This window comes from Triticum urartu, unplaced genomic scaffold (assembly GCF_003073215.2).
Source record: "Triticum urartu cultivar G1812 unplaced genomic scaffold, Tu2.1 TuUngrouped_contig_188, whole genome shotgun sequence".
Taxonomy (NCBI): Eukaryota; Viridiplantae; Streptophyta; class Magnoliopsida; order Poales; family Poaceae; genus Triticum; species Triticum urartu.
The window spans coordinates 60,097-80,754 of NW_024112338.1; the positions used below are offsets into that span (position 1 = coordinate 60,097).

A 20,658-nucleotide genomic window follows, 5' to 3' on the forward strand; every position below is an offset into this window, starting at 1 on the left:
ATGAAGAAGCACCCTATATACCTGCAACAGCAACTGGACAGCATCAACAAACGTCTTGATGCCCATCTTGAAGCTACAGGTGTATTTCTATCTCTGTCACATTTAAGCAACAAATGCAGTCATCTTTTACCATGTCAACACATCTGTACAAGTTTGTTCTCCATTTTCTCTATGTCATGCGGTATACATTTTCATGTTACATTAGTTTGCACAAGTTTGTTCTGACATCATTTGTGATATCTGCAGTAACGGAAGTTGAACCGTCCGAACCAAAGGCATGGAAGGAAATACCCAGGCTAGCCCATGAGCGGAGGCAGGCCTGCTGCATTTGTTTCTACTACGGTGTAAAAGATGGCTAATGTCAGTCAATTGGAGGAGGTGAGACAGGCTGCCACTTGTTGAATGTGATGGCCCATGTGGATGATGCGGTTCTGTTTTTTGAAGATGATTGCAGTATTATGTTAGATTGCGTTGTTCGAGTACTTTTGAAGATGATTGCTTAGTTAGTATGTCACAGTTTGCTCCATTAGTTCCAGCTTAATTGCAATCTGCTGTACCAATCACAATTCCGGCTTTGGTTGATGGTTAATTAAGTAGAGTTGCCCTTCTTGAAAAAGGTTTAGTGTTTTTTAGGTTTTCCTTTACAGCCTCCTGTAGTCATTCAGTCCTCTGCTTTGTTCGAAAAAGAAACCTCATCAAGATTCACGAGTAGCATAGTATACATAGTCTTCTCTGCTCTGCTTCACTAAATAAAACAAATATTTTTATTAATCTAAATAAACTTCATGAACATATCATAAGAATATTGTTTTTCATCAATCTAAAAAAGCATATGCATATACATTCTTATCAGTCGGAATAAGTATTGATATTCTCATTCTTCATTCCGTTTGATAAAGCAAACTTACCATCATCACATGTTCATTTCAGAGCTCCCTGGCATCAACAATACAATACCATGCCATTTTGTTTTGTGATGGTGTCAGATACAATACAATACCATTCTGTTTTGTGCAGTGCTGGCCGGCGCCAAATGGTCCCCGTTTGATATTCAGGTACTAGCTGGCCGGCACAGTCCAAATTGTATGATTCTGGTAGAGTAGAGTGGTGGTGCATATTCCCTGTCCGCATCGGATTCTCCCAGATCTCACAATCTCCCAAATCTTCGCTTCAGAGCTGCAGGAGCATTGCCAACACCTTTTCTGGAAGAAAAAAACAGAAGTAAAGCTGCTCATTCAATCTGCATAGCAACAAGTGCTCCAAAGATGTATGTATGGAAATCATGCACTTGAACTCATAGACACTTTGTAGTGCAATAAGGGGGACATCTTAAGTTATATAGCTTGACATGTATACAGAGACGGTACATCTCAAATAGATGGAAGGTCTGGACAGTTACCTGGTAGTTATGCGGATGCGAATACCTGGGCTTTCGTTGGCCGTATGTTTGAGCGATGCTCCTAGCCACGAAAATATCGTCAATCCTTTTGGATTAAGGGAAAGTTGTGGTTTCCTTCTAAACACAAAAATTGGCACATAAAACATGCATCAGAACTGGTAAATAAATCTTGCCTTATCGTACTTGATAGAAACATCGGCAACCGAAATCTAGTAGAGAAGATGGAGATTGCTCATAATCTTGGGCTCTTGATCTTCACTGTTTTTGTTCATTGATCTCACGGGGCAGCCGAGAATGCTAATGCAGAAGGAGAAGAATAAAGTGTATACGCTACTTTGCTGAGAGGAAACTATGAATGAACAAACAACACCAAGGGCATGGAGGAGGACGCCAGGGGCGGGTAGCCGGGGTTGGACGCCGACGAAGCGTGCTACCGCCATGGAGCATGACACGGCATGGGAAAGAAGGGACCCGCCATGGGCGACCGTGGAGGAACAGTAGAGGGCAAATTTGTGCACATGGGCCTCAACATTCAATTAGCCCAGTTTAGTATCAGCCTATCTATATAGAGGGACTCATCAACATTTTCTCTACTACTTTCGGTTAGAGAAGAAAATTACTATTTTGCTCTGTCCAGAGATAACCAAAGCGAATCCTCAGCTCACAAAAATCATATGTGGCGATAGCAGTGAGGGCTCCGTTACATCGAAATCATTAGTTAAGGGGTACCACTAAAAAAACTAGTTAAGGGTACCCAATCAAAGGTCACTCCGACCTCCTCAGAGGATGACAAGTGGCAACCTAAGAGTTTTTATATTTTTTTCATAGATTCGTTTTTCAAAACATTTTATCTCTTGAACCGTGCATCTAAATCTCGAACGGTTTTCATCATTGGATTCCCCACATCGAGATCTTTGAAACTAGATCCCATGGTAATAGGTTTTGACGAACTTTTTACGGAAAAAGCCCGGGAAAAAATGTAACCGAAAACACATTTTTTTTCACTTTTCCCCCTTTTCCCTCGCGGAAGAAAACATGTGCCTCTCGTGGAAAAAAAACACATTTTTTTCCTTTCCAAGAGGCACATGTGCGCCTCTTGCGGAAGCAAACCTAAGCCTATCATGGAAGAGAAAAAAAAGAAAACGCGTCCTTTTTTCCTTTTCGAGAGGCACAATCGTGGAAGATAGAAAAAAAAAGAAAATGTGTTCGTTTTTCCTTTTCGAGAGGCACAATCGTGGAAGACAGAAAAAAAAGAAAATGTGTTCGGTTTTCCTTTTCGAGAGGCACAATTCGCAGAAGCAAATCTGTGCCTCTCGTGGAAGCAAAGAAACACGTTTTTTTCGAGAGGAACAATTGTGTCTCTCGCGGAAGCAAACCTGTGCCTCCACAAGAAGCAAACATGTGCCTCTCGTGGAAGAAAAAAAACATGTTTTATTCCTTTTCGAAAAGGCTCGGCTGTGTCTCTCGCGAAAGCAAACATGTGCCTCTCGTGGAAGCAAAGAAACACGTTTTTTTCGAGAGGAACAACTGTGTCTCTCGCGGAAGCAAACCTGTGCCTCCACAAGAAGCAAACATGTGCCTCTCGTGGAAGAAAAAAAAACATGTTTTATTCCTTTTTGGAAAGGCTCGGCTGTGCCTCTCGCAAAAGCAAACATGTGCCTCTCGTGGAAGCAAAAGAGCATGTTTTATTCCTTTTCGGAAAGGCTCGGATGTGCCTCTCGCGAAAGCAAACATGTTTGTAGATTTATAAAATGCTAATGAACTTGGAAAATTGTGGCATATTTTGAAAATGTTTATGGATTTGAAAAATGTTCAAAATATTTAAAAATGATCACAAATTTTAAAATTTTGCATGAATTACGAAAGGATAAAAAATGTCATTATTTTCTAAACGATGATGAAAAAAGTAAAAGAAAGAATAAAAATCGAAAATAAAAACATTGAACCGGAAAAACCAGACATAAAGTTTGGAGAAACTTTCAAAAACATGTTTCCACATGAAGGTGGTATTGGGCCAGCCCGTTTACATCACTCACTCGCTCCAGTGTGTGCTATGCAGAAAAATACTACCATCTGGCACCTTAAGCACCGGTACGTAATGGGACATTGGTCAAGGAAATGAAGCGACAAAATGTCTTATTCATCGTCATGGCTCAATAGCATGCATGCTCCCCTCGGCTGCTTCTCTTGCTAGCTCGTTCGCTGTTATATTGCTTCCTCGTTGGCCAGTAAAAAGAACCAGTAGCTAAAGGTTCATGAAGAACATAAATTCTGATTTTTTATAGATTTTTTTACATTATAGACTAATTTTTGTTACACTCAAAAGAGTTTACGAATTTTAAAAGGATTATGAATTTGTTCACAAATTGGAAAATGTTTGTAGATTAAAAAAATTCTCATGAACTTGAAAATTTGTGGCATATTTTGAAAAAAATCATGGATCTAAATTTTTTACGTATTTGATTTTTTTTCAAAATTTTGTAAATTTTGCATGAATTGTAAAAGGTTAAAAATGTTCATGATTTTTTAAATGATGAAAAAAAATTAAAATAAAGAAAAATTCGAAAAACATTGAACAAGAAAAACCTGACATAAAGCTTCTAGAAACTTTCAAAAACATGTTTCCACAAGAGGGTTGTTTTTGGGCCAGCCCGTTTACTTCACTCACTTGCTCCAGTGTGTGCTTTGTACAAAAACACTACCATTTGGCACCTAAGCACCGGATACATAATTTTTGTAAGGAGGGGCACCGGTCTAAGAAAGGAAGCGACACCATGCAAAAAAAAGAAAGAAAGAGGAAGGCACAAAATGATATACTCATTGTCATGGCCCACCTTGTGCACCCATATCAACTCGGCCCGCTCCTTGAGCAAGTCAAGGCACCGGTAAACGGAGTCGCCCAAAACAAAACCGTCGGCTCTTCCCTCCTTAGCACCTTGATAGCGTCCGCCATCTAAGTGATGGAGTTGTGCTCATCGGGGAGTGCACCCATTTGCAAGACATGGTGAGCTTGGCATTGAAAAATGTCGGGTCGTATGCCACGCGAGTCGCAAAGAAACACGAAGTGGTCGAGCCCGAGCGAAAATATTGCAAGAGTCACTTGTCGTGATCTTGGTGTAATCGTTGCCCTTCCAGAGCACACGAAGAACCAAAAAGAGCAAGGAACTTAACCAACCATGTGTTTTTATTAGTGTTGACCTTGAGTTCATAATAATATTGTTATAAATCTAGATCTAAATTGTTTTCAATGAAAGTTTGCACAAGTGTACAAAAAGGACGAGGAAGAACACCAAGTTTGGTGGCGGGCCCTAAAGATAGGGCCCAAAAAAGACCAACATATAGTGAAAACAGGTTGAAACGGAAGTTTAACCCCACAAGAAGGGGTTGGTCGGTGGAACCACTGGAGTCAAGTCCCTTGGGCGTGGGAAGGGCATCCAAGGAGAGAATGATGTCGCTGGCCGACATCCCTTCCTCTGCAGCAGCACGATGGACTCTAGGGTTGCTTTCGACCTCGGCGAACCGCCAATGAGAGGAGCAAAGGGGGTTGTCGTGGCACAGCCTGATGAACGGTCACCACTATTCACCGGTCTAAATAACTTTCGTCAGTTTAGAATTTGCTGAGGACCCCTAGTCCTAAGCCCATCACAATAGGTGTCACGGGGCTCTATTTTTTGCTGAGGCCCCCGAATCATAAGCCCAGCCCAACCCAGCCCAGCCCACCCACACTGTGCCGGTGTGCATCTCCTCTTCGCCGCCGATGCCACCGAGGCTGGCCGGCCGCCCTTCCTCCCTCCAAGACCGGCCGCCCCGACCGCCTCGTGCTGGCAGTAGCGCCGCGAGTCTCCCACCTCACCACCACCACTGCTCGCCGTCCGTCCGTCCCTCCTTCCGTCCATGGCGGCGGCGACCTCCGTCGTCAGCAGGCCTCCAAGACCCCTTCCCGGCCTGCTCTGTTCAAATATGTAGGTACCCTTCCCCTTCACTTGCTGCCGCTCTGCTCAAATCTGTTTCTGCATCCTCTGTTACAATTTGTATTAGCTTTTGCTGCTATTTCTAGCTAGTCTAATTGGTTCGTAGCTCAAAACGAAACTTGCAAATGGTTCGGTAGATTTACATTTACAGGCAGCACAGCTTGCAAATACAGTAGGTGGGATGGGATCGACTTGCAACTATGTGAGACAAATGCCATCACTGACGAAACTGAAAAATTAAACACTTTTCTTCCTCCTAGTCCTGGGTGACAAGCATGTGACTGCCCACGTGAAATGCATCCAACCTAGTAGTATCTGAAACAAAATTATCCTCCCGCCTGCCTGCCTGCCTGCCTGCCTGCCTGCCTGCAAGTGGACGTTTTGTAATGCCACTGCGTCGCCGGTGGCCAGGTTAAATATTCTTTTTGCGATTGGCCCGAGAGCAGATCTGGGGCTGTATACGACCATTGTATACCGTAAACATCCGGCTAAAATGTATTTCAGTACATTTTAGAGTGGAAGAAAAGAGAATTGGGGCGTTAGATTCAATTGCAAATATGTTGAACCCAAGTGGATGGAACGTTGATGCAATGGATTCACAGCACAACTTGTGAATAAGTGCCACCAACTGGGTACTGATGCTGATGGCAAGGCATTGGTAGCACGCTTGTAAATGTCAAGGCCGTGAACCCCGTGTCATGACTGACGAAAATGAGAAACGAATCACTTTTTTTCCCTTGTATTGGGTCACTACTCATGTGATGCACCAGACGTGCCTGCAAATCGGCGTTTTGTAATGGCAGTGCACGCTGTCTCAAATGCCTGCAAGTGGGCGTTTTTAAAGCCTGCATCGCTAATGGCAAAATTAAATATTTTTGCTGTGATTTGATCGAGAACAGATCTCAGGCTACATACGACCGTTGTATATTGGAGAGCTCAAGCACTATGCTCGTCCCGCTCACAACATTTCTCTTCTCAACTCAGGCATCCAAAAGCTTCAAGATCTAACAAAAGTCTCCAAACTCCGGACTAGAGCCTGCCTACAGCCCCGCTCACACATCCGTTCAGCGCCGGCCACCATAACTTCACCGGAGTCGCCTCCTGCTTCTGCGCCACGTCGCCGGCACCGACAAGGCTCTGAATCTGCTGCTGCTGCTGCTACCGCCGATACAATGCTGGAGCTGGCGCCGACGTGCCTGTGAGGACCACGTCTTCCTCGCTGCTGCTGCTGCTGCTGCATTGCTGGTCCTGGGTGCTAATCAGGGGGGAGCTCGTGAAGGTAACTATGGCTGCAAATTAGATTTTGACTTGTAATTTGTTCAAAACAGATCCCAAGCTCTACTTATAAACGTCTTGCTCACACCATTCTCTTCTTCATTAATTTCTGCAGTGCATCTGTGTTGGAGGAGTTTCTTCCGAGAGTTCCAATGGTGGAGCTGGTGGTCGTGTCCATGCTGATGAACAAGGCGTCCAGCTCCCTCTTGGACCAATACACGGTCATGGAGGGAATGGAGGAGCAGCACAAGATTCTCAAACGCAAGCTCCCGGACATTCTCGATGTCATCACCGATGCCGAGGAGCAGGCCACGGCACACAGAGAAGGAGCGAAAGCTTGGCTCCAGGAGCTCAAGACAGTGGCCTATGAGGCGAATGAAGTGTTCAATGAATTAAAGTATGAAGCACTCCGCCGTGAAGCCAAGAAGAAGGGGCACTACACGAAGCTTGGCTCCAATGCAACAAAACTGTTCCCTATTCACAACCGTATTGTGTTCCGTTACAAGATGGGTCGCAAGCTTTACCAGATTCTACAGGCCATTGAAGTCCTCGTAGCAGAGATGCATGCCTTTAGGTTCAAGTACCGACCACAGCCACCGGTTTCGAAGCAGTGGAGGCAGACTGATTATGTTATCACCGACCCACGAAAAATTGCTAGCCAGTCCAGACACGAAGATAAGAAGAAGATTGTTGATATACTACTTGGTCAAGCTAGCAGCTCGGATCTTGTAGTTGTTCCCGTTGTTGGAATGGGGGGCCTTGGCAAGACCACATTAGCACAACTTATATACAACGGACCTGATATTCAGAAGCATTTTCAGTTGCTGCTCTGGGTTTGTATCTCTAATATATTTGATGTGAACTCCCTGGCTAAGAGTATAGTCGAAGCATCTCCCAAGAAGAATGAAGATACAGACAAATCACCACTAGATAGACTTCAAAAATTGGTCAGCGGGCAGAGGTATCTCCTTGTATTGGATGATGTCTGGAATAGAGAGGTCCATAAGTGGGAAAGGCTGAAGGTCTGCCTTCAGCATGGTGGTATGGGTAGTGCAGTGTTGACAACAACCCGTGATAAACAAGTTGCTGAGATTATGGGTGCAGATAGAACCTACAATCTCAATGTTTTGAAGGATAACTTCATAGAGGAAATTATTGAGGCCAGAGCATTCAGTCCAAAGAAAGAAAGGCCTCCTGAGCTACTCGAGATGGTTGGTGATATTGTGAAGAGATGTCGTGGCTCTCCATTAGCTGCAACTGCACTGGGATCTGTACTTCGTACCAAGACCAGCGTGGAAGAGTGGAAGTCTGTATCATCTAGGAGCAGTATTTGCACTGGGGAAACTGGAATTTTGCCAATACTCAAGCTTAGCCACAATGATTTGCCAGCACACATGAAGTAGTGCTTTGCTTTCTGTGCCTTATTTCCCAAGGATTACAAGATTAATGTGGAGAAGCTTATCCAACTATGGATCGCAAATGGCTTTATCCCAGAACAGGAGGAATATAGTCTTGAAACCATTGGAAAACATTTTTTTATTGAGCTGGCATCAAGCATTCTTTCTGGATATATAAGAATTTAAAGGCTACAAGGAGGACCGTTTCAGAACTACATGTAAAATTCATGATCTTATGCATGATATTGCAATGTTTGTTATGGGAAAGGAATGTATCATTGCAAATAAGTAATTAAGTCAAATCGAGTGCCTTCCATATGCTGCTCGACATTTGTTCTTGCCATATGAAGAAACAGGAGGTATTTTGAATGATTATATGGACAAAAGATCCCCTGCTATCCAAACTCTGATATGCCATAGTCCTGTGCGAAGCTCATTGCAACATCTATCAAAATACAGATCTTTGCATGCCTTGAAGCTCTATATAAAGACAGAATCGATTTTACTGAAACCAAAGTACCTTCATCACCTGAGGTACCTTGATCTCTCATACAGTGATATCAAATCACTTCCTGAAGATATAAGTATTCTATATACCTTGCAAAATTTGGACCTTTCCAACTGCCGTTATCTTGAACGACTTCCAAGGAAAATGAAGTATATGACTTCCCTGTGTCATCTCTACACTGATGGGTGTCCGAAGTTGAAGAGCATGCCTGCAGAACTCGGAAAACTCACTAGGCTGCAGACAATTACATGCTTTGTAGCAGCAGTTATGGGACCTGATTGCAGTGATGTTGCAGAGCTGCAGGATTTGAACCTTGGTGGTAAGCCAGAGTTATGTCAGGCAGAGAATGTTATAGAAGCAGAGGCAAAAGTTTCAAATCTTGGAAATAAGAAGGATCTCAGAGAATTGACATTAAGATGGACTTCTATTTGCGAGAGCAAGGTGCTCGACAATTTCAAACCTCATGATGGGCTGCAGTTTCTGAAGATACATTTCTATGGAGGAGAGTGCATCGGTATGTTGCAAAACATGGTTGAGATCCATCTTTTTATTGTGGAAGATTGCAATTTTTGTTCAGATGTGGTTCATCCTTTACTTTTCCAAAACTGAAGCAGCTACAGCTAGTTGGTCTGTTGAAATTTGATAGATGGTGGGAAATAAATGAGAGGCAAGAAGACAGGATAATATTTCCTGTGCTTGAGAAGCTGCTTATTAGTTATTGTCAAAAGTTGGTAGCATTACCTGAAGCACAATTTTTGTTTATTGGGAAATGTGGGGAGCAGATAGCATTATCTGAAGGACGGTTGCTTCAAGAACCATGGAGTGGAGACTACAGGTTGGTACACTCATCGTTTCCTTCCCTGAAGGTACTCGAATTGAAATGCTTGGTAAGCTTTCAGAGATGGGATGCTGCTGCCGAAGGAGAAGAGATATTGTTTCCCCGTCTTAAGAAACTAACAATTCAGGAATGCCCAAAGCTGATAGATTTACCTGAAGCACCAGAACTCAGAGTACTAGAAGTTAGAGATGGCAGGCAAGAGATATTCCATTGTGTAGATAGGTATTTGTCTTCATTGACCAACCTGAAACTGATGCTAGAAAACACAGAAACAACATCAAAGGCTGAGTGCACTTCAATTGTATCAGTGGACAGAAAGGGGCAATGGAACCAGAAATCCCCACTTACAGTTATGGACTTGGGATGTTGCAACTTATTCTTTGGGCCAGGTGCACTAGAACAGTGGGACTATCTTGTACATCTGGAACAGTTGGAAATTTATGAATGTGATGTACTCGTCCACTGGCCAAAGGAAGTGTTCCAAAGCTTGGTATCCTTGAGGAGATTAATGATTGGAAACTGCAAGAATCTGACCGGATACTCACAAGCTCCTCTTGAGCTATCTGTGCGATGGCGGAAACGTCTTACCCGATGAGGGCGACGTGTACGTGTTTATATAGCAGGGGCGCACCTCCCTGTACAGCGCATACAAGTTGTTGGAGATTACATCTTGGAGAGAAAGAAAGATCTCTTAGATAGAGATAAACCTTAACAACCTAGTCTATCTAACTAGGACTCCTAACAACCGAAGCAAACAAGATGGTGCGGCAGAAATGATGCGTGTTTGACACCCCCCTTAATCACAACTTCATTAAGTTGAGATTATGTCTGAAGTTCTCAAAGCTCCTCACAGGTAAAGCCTTAGTAAAACCATCTGCAAGCTGATCTTTGGAATGAATGAAGCGAATATCAAGTTGCTTTTGAGCAACTCTCTCTCAAACAAAATGAAAATCTATTTCAATATGCTTTGTTCTTGCATGAAAAACTGGATTAGCAGACAAATAAGTTGCACCAAGATTGTCACACCACAGACATGGAGCTGGTGTGTTCTTTATACCTAGTTCTTTCAGCATGGATTGAACCCATATAATTTCAGCGGTAGCATTTGCAAGTGCTTTATATTCTGCCTCTGTGCTAGACCTGGAAACAGTGGCTTGTTTTCGAGCACACCATGAAATCAGATTTGGTCCAAAAAATATTGCAAAGCCACCAGTGGACCGCCTGTCATCCAAGCACCCTGCCCAGTCTGAGTCAGAAAAGGCACTGACCAGATTAGAGGATGATCTGCTGAAATCTAAGCCAATACTCAAAGTTCCTTTGACATATCTCACTATGTGTTTTGCAGCAGTGAAGTGAACATTGGTAGGTGCATGAAGAAACTGGCATACTTTATTGACAGCAAAAGATATATCAGGCCTAGTCAGGGTAAGATATTGAAGGGCTCCTACCAAGCTTCTATACTTGGTGCTATCTTCTTGACTCAAAAGATTACCTTTTGTGAGAGTCAGTTTTTCTGAACTGGATAATGGAGTAGGTGTAGGCTTGCAACCTTGTAGACCAGCCTTTTTTACAAGATCAGTTGCATACTTTCCCTGAGAGAGATGAAGTCCATCTGTGTGCTTCTTCACCTCAATTCCAAGAAAATAATGCAAGTCACCAAGATCTTTCAAAGCAAAATCTGCACTCAAATCTTTCAACAGTCCTGTGATTGCTTCATTTGATGAGCTTGTCACAATGATATCATCAACATATATTAAAACAAATATGCATGTGTTGAACTTGTTGTAGATGAACAAAGAAGTGTCAGATTTTGATGGAATAAAACCAAGTGCTTGCATTTTGTGACAGAGTCGAGAGTACCATGCTCTCGGTGCTTGCTTTAACCCATACAGTGCCTTGTCAAGTTTACACACATAGGAGGGAGTTTTCTTGCTTTCAAACCCAGGAGGTTGCTTCATGTACACTTCCTCTTCCAGAACACCGTGAAGAAATGCATTCTAAACGTCTAACTGTCTGAGACTCCAGCCCCTAGAAACAGCAATAGACAAAACTAGACGAATGGTTGCAGCTTTAACAACTAGACTAAAAGTATCCTCATAGTCAATACCATATCGTTGTTTAAACCCCTTTGCAACTAGCCTAGCTTTGTAACGGTCAATAGTTCCATCAGATTTCCTCTTGATCCTGAAAACCCACTTGCAATCAATTAAATTTTTACCTTGCTGTGGAGGAACTAAGTGCCATGTATTATTCTTCTTTAGAGCCATGTATTCTTCATTCATCACTTTCTGCCATTTTTCATCACCAAGTGCTTCTTCTAGAGTAAGAGGTTCACCTGTAGAACAAACCATGCCATATTTTGTTACTCGTTTGTAGTCAACAGGTTGTATTACTCCCTTTTGTAATCTTGTACGGCGCGAAGAACCAGCCAAATTTTCGGCCGCAGAGGATCCCGCAGCATGAGCAGGAGTTGCTGCAGTAACCAATCCCAAGGAGGATCCACGCGCTGCAGCGGCAGGTTCTGCCTCATTCGGATTTTCTATGGCAGATTCCAGCAGCCGTGTACGTGCAGACTCCGCAGAAGATCCCGCTAGAGGAGTGGACTCATCATGGTCACATGATGACGAATCGGCCTCGGGTCGGACGCTGGTCGGATGCGTGGGCGCGCGCGCACCGACACTGGATCCCGCACCAGCTTCAAGCCCCACGTTGGTCGGACGAGTTGGGGGCCGCCGCTTGTAACACACGGGCTGGGTGGAGAAGCGTGCGCCGCCCGCACCAACTGAGCGATGACGCGTGGCAGATGGCGATTGGCATGTAGGCGATGTCGTGCTGCGGCCCGCGGGTGGCGACGAGGCGCGCGTCTGGACCGAGGCGGGTGCACATGCAGGCTGCACCCCTGGCGCATCTGCCACCACCGATCCCGAGGAGGATCCGCTGCCCTGCAGGGGAACAGATCCCGAGGAGGATTTGTCCCCAGATTCCGGGCACATGAAATATGTCTTCGGCTGAGGGTTTTTTTCACCATTTTCTTCTCTGTTTTCTTCACTGTTTTCACCTGTAATATCACAAGACTCATGCATGTCATCAGTAAGAGGGTTAGTCAACAGTTGATCATTATCACAATCGTTTCCCCCTTGATCAACACCGGATAGATGAGGAGGCAAAAGAAGAATCTCTTGACGGAGCAAAGCACCGGCGTTAGGATGAAGATCAGCAAAAGGAAACTTGGTGTCCTCGAAGACAACATCACGTGAAATGTAGACACGTCCAGTTGCAATGTCAAGGCACTTGACACCTTTATGTTGATTGCTATACCCTAGAAAAACACATTGTTTTGAGCGAAACATGAGCTTGCGTTTGTTGTAGGGACGAAGATTGGGCCAACAGGCACACCCAAAGACACGAAGAGATTTGTAGTCGGGTTTCATGTGAAGGAGGCGTTCTAGTGGAGTTCCATTGTTAATGACTCGACTAGGGAGCATGTTTATGATATGAACAGCTGTGAGGAAAGCCTCATCCCAGAACTTGAGAGGCATTGATGCACCGGCTAGGAGGGGTAATCCAACCTCAACTATATGTCGGTGCTTACGTTCGGCAGAGCCATTTTGCTGATGAGCGTGGGGGCATGACACATGATGTGATATGCCAAGGGTTTGGAAAAATGAGTTTAATTTCTCGTATTCCCCTCCCCAATCAGACTGAACTGCAATGATCTTACTATCAAAGTTTCGTTCAACGAGAGCTTGAAAGTTTTGAAAAACTTGGAAGACATCTGATCTTCTTTTGAGAAGATAGATCCAGGAGAATTTACTGTGGTCATCTATGAAGCTCACATAATAGGTATGTCTACCAACAGAACTGGGGCAGGACCCCAAACATCAGAAAAGATTAATTGCAAGGGTTTGGTAGAAACACTAGTAGATATAGGATAAGGCAATTGATGACTTTTTGCTCGTTGACAAGAATCACAAATAGAACACGCTCACCAACATACGGGAGCTTATTTTTCCTAAGCAATTTTTCAACTAAAGGGAAAGCAGCATGTCCTAGTCGATCGTGCCACCGTGTTGACGAAAGTTTGGCAACACCATAGGCTTGTTTATTGGATCTTCTATGCTCCGGGATCAATGGGTAGAGTCCTCGAACGCATCTACCTCGATAGAGAATTTTCTTCGTTGCCTGGTCCTTGATCAAGAAAAAATAAGGATGAAACTCAAGGAAGACATGATTATCAATGGCAATTCTATGAACAGAGAGAAGATTCTTATCGGCACTAGGAACTAGCAAGATTTTCTTTAGATGAATTTTACAACGAGGGGTACTAAAAAGTGAATGACCAACGTGACTGATCCTCATACCTTCGCCGTTGGCAGTGTAGATTTGGTCTTTGCCACGGTATTTCTCCTTCATGGTGACCTTCTCGAGCTCATTGGTGATGTGATTTGTCGCCCCGCTGTCGACGTACCAGTTCGTGTCGACGCCGTAGGAGCCGTCCGCAGCTGCCGCAACCTTGTCCTCGTCTTGAGAGGAGTCATCATCTTCATCATAGCGCTACCAACAGTCTTTGGCCGTGTGCCCAAGCTTGCCACAGATCTGGCAGCGTGGTGCATCTGGGCGAGACCTGCTGGAGCCGCCGCCACGACGAGACTTGGAGTTGGTGGAGCGCCCGATGCGAGAGTTGCTGGAGCCGCCGCTATCGTTGCTGTTGTTTCCTGACCGCCCCTTGTTGTGGGGAGATCCACGCGAGCGAGGGCCGCCGCCACGGCCACGAGATGCGGCATTTGCAGAAGACTTGAAGCCGCCGAAGGAGCCGCGGAACTGGGCCATGCGCTGGTCAAAGTTACTCAGCATGGCGTAGAGTTCGTCGATGGTGACGGGCGTGACGCGGGCGTCGAGGGCGGAGACGAGCGGCTGGTAGTCGACGTCGAGGCCATGGAGAATGTACGAGATGAGTTCGTCATCCTGGATGGGCTTGCCCGCAGCAGCAAGTTCATCAGCAAGGCCGCGGAGGGAGGCGAAGTAGGAGGCGACCGACTGGTTGCCCTTCTGCGTGTTGATGAGTGCAATCCTGATGTTGTTGACGCGGCTGAGTGATTGGGACGAGAACATGCCCGCCAGCGCCACCCAGAGTTCGCGCGCCGTGGTGATCGCGGTGACCGCGACCAGCACCTCCTTGGAGAGGGTGCTCAGCAAATAGCCAAGCACCTGTTGATCCTCCCGGATGCAGAGTGGGTGGAGAGGGTTGGGCTCAGAAGTCTCCTTACTGTCCTTATCTTTCGTGACGTAGAGTCTGGCTGGCTCCGGCGCGGTGCCGTCGACGTAGCCGAAAACGCCGGCGCCCCGCAGGTGGGGTGTGACCTGCATGCGCCATAGCACGTAGTTCGTGCGATTGAGCTTTTCGGTGACCTGGCCATTGAGGCTAGGGGTGGCGCCGGAGGATGAAGACATGGCTATGCACTAGATGCAATCGGGAGACTAGGATTGGAAGAGAAGGGCTCTGATTACCATGTGCGATGGCGGAAACGTCTTACCCGATGGGGGCGATGTGTACGTGTTTATATAGCAGGGGCGCACCTCCCTGTACAGCGCATACAAGTTGTTGGAGATTACATGTTGGAGAGAAAGAAAGATCTCTTAGATAGAGATAAACCTTAACAACCTAGTCTATCTAACTAGGACTCCTAACGACCGAAGCAAACAAGATGGTGCGGCAGATATGATGCGTGTTTGACACTATCAGCATCCCAAAGGAGTCAACACCTGCCAGCCATGGTATTTTTCTAGTTAAAAGATTGTGAAAGCTTGGTCGAGATGCTCAACGTCCCAACATCTCTCGAGGTCATGTATATTTTTGGGTGCATTAAGCTTGAGTCCATATTGGGAAAGCAACAGGGCATGTCAGAGTTAGTCCAAGGGTCTTGCTGCAGTGAAGCAATCGTTTCCACGGCTGTATCAGAGTTGTTATCCTCATCCATGAATCACTTTTGTCCATGTCTAGAACATCTAACTTTAACTGGATGTGGAAGCTTACAAGCGGTTCTACATCTTCCTCTGTCCTTAAAGACCTTAGAAATTGAAGACTGTAGTAGTGTTCAAGTCCTGACATGTTAGGTGGGTGGGCTCCAGAAACGAGAAGTCACTACCTCCAAAAATGTACCAGAGCCATCAGCAGCAGTAGCAGCAGCAAGAGAGCATTCACTTCCTCCTTGTCTCGAATCTCTAAGAATATTACCAGGTGCTGGCATGTTGGGGGGGATTCTCCGTCTGCCCACATCCCTCGTGACACTGAGCATTTTCAGCAACAGTGGGTTCACATTGCTGGAGTCTCTGTCGGCAGAGCACCCCCGCCCCCCTCGGATTGCTTAGAATTTTACACTGTCCTGCTATAAGGAAACTCCCGAGCTGCCTGCAGCAGCAACTGGACAGCATCGAGTACAAAGAGCTAGATGCTCGGTATGAAGGTATGCTCCACGTCTTTCTATCTTCGCCACATTTTACCAGCAAATGCAGCTATCCATTCCCATCCCATGCACCACATCAACACGTTTGTACAATAGTATAAGTTTGTTCTCCATTGTTTTAATCCATAGGTGTATGTATTTTCATGTTAGATTAGTTTGCACAAGTTTGTTAATCTGACATCATTTGTGATATATACAGTGATGACATTTAAACCGAAGACATGGAAGGAAATACCATGATTAGTCCGTGAGCGGAGGCGGGCCGCTCGAGCAGCCAGGGAGCTCCAGCAATCCACGCAGGAGTAAACAGGGTGGAAACCACGCAGAAAGGGCACAGATTCTGTTTGCTTCAAAATAATAGTTTGAGCTATCTATCTATCTATCTATCTATCTATCTAGTTTTAGCCGTTGTTATTTTGTTGAGATGATATTTGCCTTTCAACTTGTAAACTGGCGTCCAGTTTTATCTGCTTCAATACTGATTGAATGATGGTACAACTTGTTGAGAAATTTTCCAGCACTCCTAGTCTAGACTGCGGGAAGATGCTGTAACTTGTTCTCAAGGATTACTTAGTTCAGAGGTTGGCCTGTAACTTGTTCAGATACTTGCTTTAAACTGTAAAATTGGCTTCCCTAGATGGGATGAGCTGCTGGTCTGGATTGTGTTCCTGTGTCTCCTTCTCTTATAGGGAAGACTTGGTGACTGGGGAGAAACCAAACTAGTACTCCAGGTTGGCTTTGGTTGGCATATATTGCTAAGCTATGGTGGGGTGAAATTTATCTGACATTTTGCTACTCCTGTGCAAGTATAAAACAAACATAACGATTAGTAACATGTTCTCAGCTTCTGCTGCTGTCCACACCTGTGGAAGATGCACAGCTAGTGATGTTCGCTTTGGTAGTGTTGCAGGTCCTACATGAGGTGAAGGTAGATTGTGAAGCTATATGGTTACCCTGATTCCAAGCATCCTCAGAGCACATGGAATCCTCTGCATATCAGCTGTTTAATTTGCAAAGTAGGTGTTTACTGCTTCCCCTGCTCCTGCCCTGTGAGAGATGTGCATTGCAGCTACTGATGTATGTTCATGAGCAAAATGTCTGGGCGCAGAAGGAAACCCTTTCGGCGCGTGGTGAGGTCAGTTTCGCTTGGCTGTTGTAGATTTTAACTGAATGGCTGTTCTAGATGCGCAGCAGGTGTTAATTCGATCCTGCAGTTTGGCTCCCCTTTACAGCAGGTGCCCGTTTTCCTGTCCAGCAGGTGTTGATTTAATTTGCAAGTAGAAGATTTGGTGCCAAGGTGAGGAAGAAACTCAGATGTACAGCAATATAGTTGGAGAACGTAGTTTTGCTTTGGCTGTTGTAGGTTTATTGAATGGTGATATCTCTTCCATTTGCTATTTTAGCAGTGGGATGCTGCTGTTTACAACTGACTTTAGTTTCACTCCGGGTAAAGTAGCAGTAGAACTTACTGACGGTGTCATTGAGAATTGTAGTTTGATTACTTCTGATTAGGCGAATTCAGACTTCGTTGATGGTTTTGCATACAGAAACATACAGAAACTAGGCAGGATAATTTTGGGGATTTATTATCTTTGCATCCTCCTCTAGTCAGTCAGTGCTCTGTTTTTACAATATCGTTTGTAATGCTCCACAAAGTCCATCGCCGTGGGAAGGTGCTGGCCGAGAGCCCTGTTTCTCTGCAATGCCTGTACTAGCAGCTAGTTAACGTGAGACCATAACCTGTTTGTTCAACTGACTAACCTGAAGCGTCTGCTCTGTTGGTAGCTTAATTAGCATCCACTACTCTAGCTTGTGTAACTAGCAACTTATATGAAGTGTATTAAATTATATACGTGTCGATACTGCCTCTAGTAAGCACATGAACATTAGCAGCTGCATGTCGATACTGCCCCTAGTAACTTTGCTAATCTGACTAGTTGTTTTCACCAAGCTGCGCTGCTAAATGCATGTCCTAAGTCATGTACGGTCTTACAGCAGGCTAATCTTAACCCTATATCATGTGTACAAGCCAGCTATAGGACTCGCCTCTGTACACTCATGCTTAAATACGAATTTTATTTATTATATATTTTTATTTGGCCAAAAATATTTATTTTTTTTATCTTGTTGCATATTGCGCCTTGCCTTTATCACCACGTATGCCAAGTAATGCTATTTCAGCATGCTCATGCTTGTGCATTGGCTAGCTTAGGTAGCACATGTTGTTTGTTTACTGAAGCTGTTAGCAAACCATGATCATACTAGATCAATATGACTGCTAATCTCGAAATTAATCGTGTTATTAATTATTTCGTCACCAGTCAATGTCTGAAATATATGTGATCCTCTTTGACATGTCTGTGGAATGATGCCTTGATTGATTGAGGAAGATGAAGTGGCAGGAACATGGTCACAAGGCGTAGTTGCAGACTGATTTAAACTGGGGCTCAACATTCAGCATTGATTGCAGTGGGTTGACATCGCTGATAACTGCAGAACTCAAGATCCGCAAGCATTCCCTGATGCCAACAAGTAACAAGTAGTCTTTACGGATCTTGGGGACAGAATGAATTTCAGTTTACTCTCATAATTGTGAGATATGATGCTAGTTCCAGCGTCATTTTGTTAGTTCAGTAAACATTGACCTAACTTGTTCACAGCACGTGTTATTTGAGGAACTGCGATTCCTTTACCTGCTTCGTTGTTTCATTCTTACTGTAACTCATTTACTTGGTTCCATTGTCATCACTCCTCTGACAATGTGTACATTGCTATGTCAGAAGTGTTGAGTAAGTACCACTTCACTGGCCGGCCGAGTACTATGATTATGGAACAGAGGGAGTAGTATTATGTGTTTCTTTACAGCCTGTATCAGTAGCTGTATACTAGTTTACGTTAGACTGTTCCGTTTACATTGTCATCTGTGTTCTGCATTGCCACTCTGTGCAGCTGAGTCCAGCGTGTTTTCGACCTGTTTTTCAGCCACCGAACTATCAGATATTAGCAGTGATGCTTTTTGGTGCACCGGAAGCAGTCCTCATTGCAGCTGATGGTGGGCACATTGCAACGATGTCATGGTGATCATGCAAACTATGCGACTGGTGGGCAGTAACTGGGCACATATACCCTCCATGTTTTTCTTATTTTTTCCAACCAAACGCTAGTCAAGCCAATGCCAAGCATTTTTTTTACTCATCAGTCCTTGAAGCTGTACTTTTGGTTCAGTTAAGTCCATTAGGAGTTTCTGCAGCAACTGATGTAACAAATGGAGTAAGTGTCACTTATTTCCTTATTCCATGATGATGTTGACTGCTACGTCCTTGCAAGTGAAGAAAACACTGAAGAGCAGAGAGAAGAAAAAGACCATTTTATTCCGAACTGATGTGCATTCGTACAACGACAGTCACTTACTATGAATAATGTCCCATTTTGTGCAGGTTTCTTTGCTATGATACGCTAAAAATTAGTCTATCCATTTCATGCATCTTTCATTATGCAATGAGCTTGGAAAACTGTCTGTTCTTACTTCCCAATCTTATGATGGCGTATGACCAGAATTTATGACATGCATAACTACATGAAGGTTGGTTAGTTGGATCATACAGGCTTTGCCTGTTTGCAGATGTGTTTGACGTTCAACCACTCGCTCGTTTAGAAGCTGATATATATTCTTTAATTGTGAGTTTTCTTTGACCATTTTTCACATGACATTTCCCTGGAAAGAGATTGGAAACTAAACATGCAAGTCGAATGGTCGTTTCATTTTGCAGTCTACTCACATAATAAAAATGTCATGATTGACGATTCCTGAATGACCTTCTCAACACATAACCCATGCTCACAATGTATTTGTTTCATAAGAAGAGCCAACAGGGGTTCAGATGTGTAGAAGTCTTATATATACCCCTGCCTTAATTAGGATGTCAAAGTGAGTGTGATATGCATTCAGATTTGCTTCCGCCTTTAGCTTCATTCCATCTAAGATATTGGAGGAAAACAAAAATGTGAGAGTCAAAAAGGTGAAAGGAAAAAGAGCTCTAAAACCACAGCGATGTGAGCTCACCTTTTGGCAGGGTATGCTGATGGAACTGGAACTAGGAATCTCAGTGACCAATCTAGCTTTCGGGAGAACACCTGCCATGCAACCAGAACACCTCTAATCCCATATAATTCCAGAAGATGTTTTTGAAGCAACAAATTGCCAAGCGATTGCTTCTTGTAGACATGACAATATCCATAATGATAACTTTGAGGAAGCCAAATGGAGCAATGTCCATGTCAGGCTGTGCTCTCTACCATGGCTATGGTGGCGAACAAGATCCCAGTCCAGGGGAATAAGGAGCAGAGGAGTACTAGGATACCGATGACGAAGGGCCTAACAGCTAGAAAGAGACAACATAGGAATGATCCGTAAGAAGATCATCTAGTGCACTGAGTTTTTGGACTCGAGGGTCTCACTTGTAAGAGTGTGTGTGTTTACCAGGGGCACGTGAATCTCACATACTCCGTTACTTATTGACGAAATGAGAATTGCCTCAACTCTCACCTACTCTGTTCTCCATCTCACCCTCTTACTCTCTTCTTCTCATTCACTTGGACATCACAATTTGACAACCGCAATCATCGTAATTTTTCTTAAATAATTTATGCAGGCGCAAATCCATGACAGAACGGATATTTTCTATATGAACATTTGAAAGGCATGAATTACGCATGGGCCCTTCTACTTCTAATTCTATGTGCACTCTGTTGTTTGAAGCTGCAGTTATGGAGAGTAGATATTTAGTTGGAAGAAAATAGATAACT

The 20,658-nt window shown here is 44.2% G+C and overlaps 1 pseudogene; it reads left to right on the top strand.

The window, feature by feature from the left end:
• Positions 1 to 6,815: 6,815 nt before the first annotated feature.
• Positions 6,816 to 16,158, top strand: LOC125526793 (annotated as a pseudogene).
• The last annotated feature ends 4,500 nt before the right edge of the window (positions 16,159 to 20,658 follow it).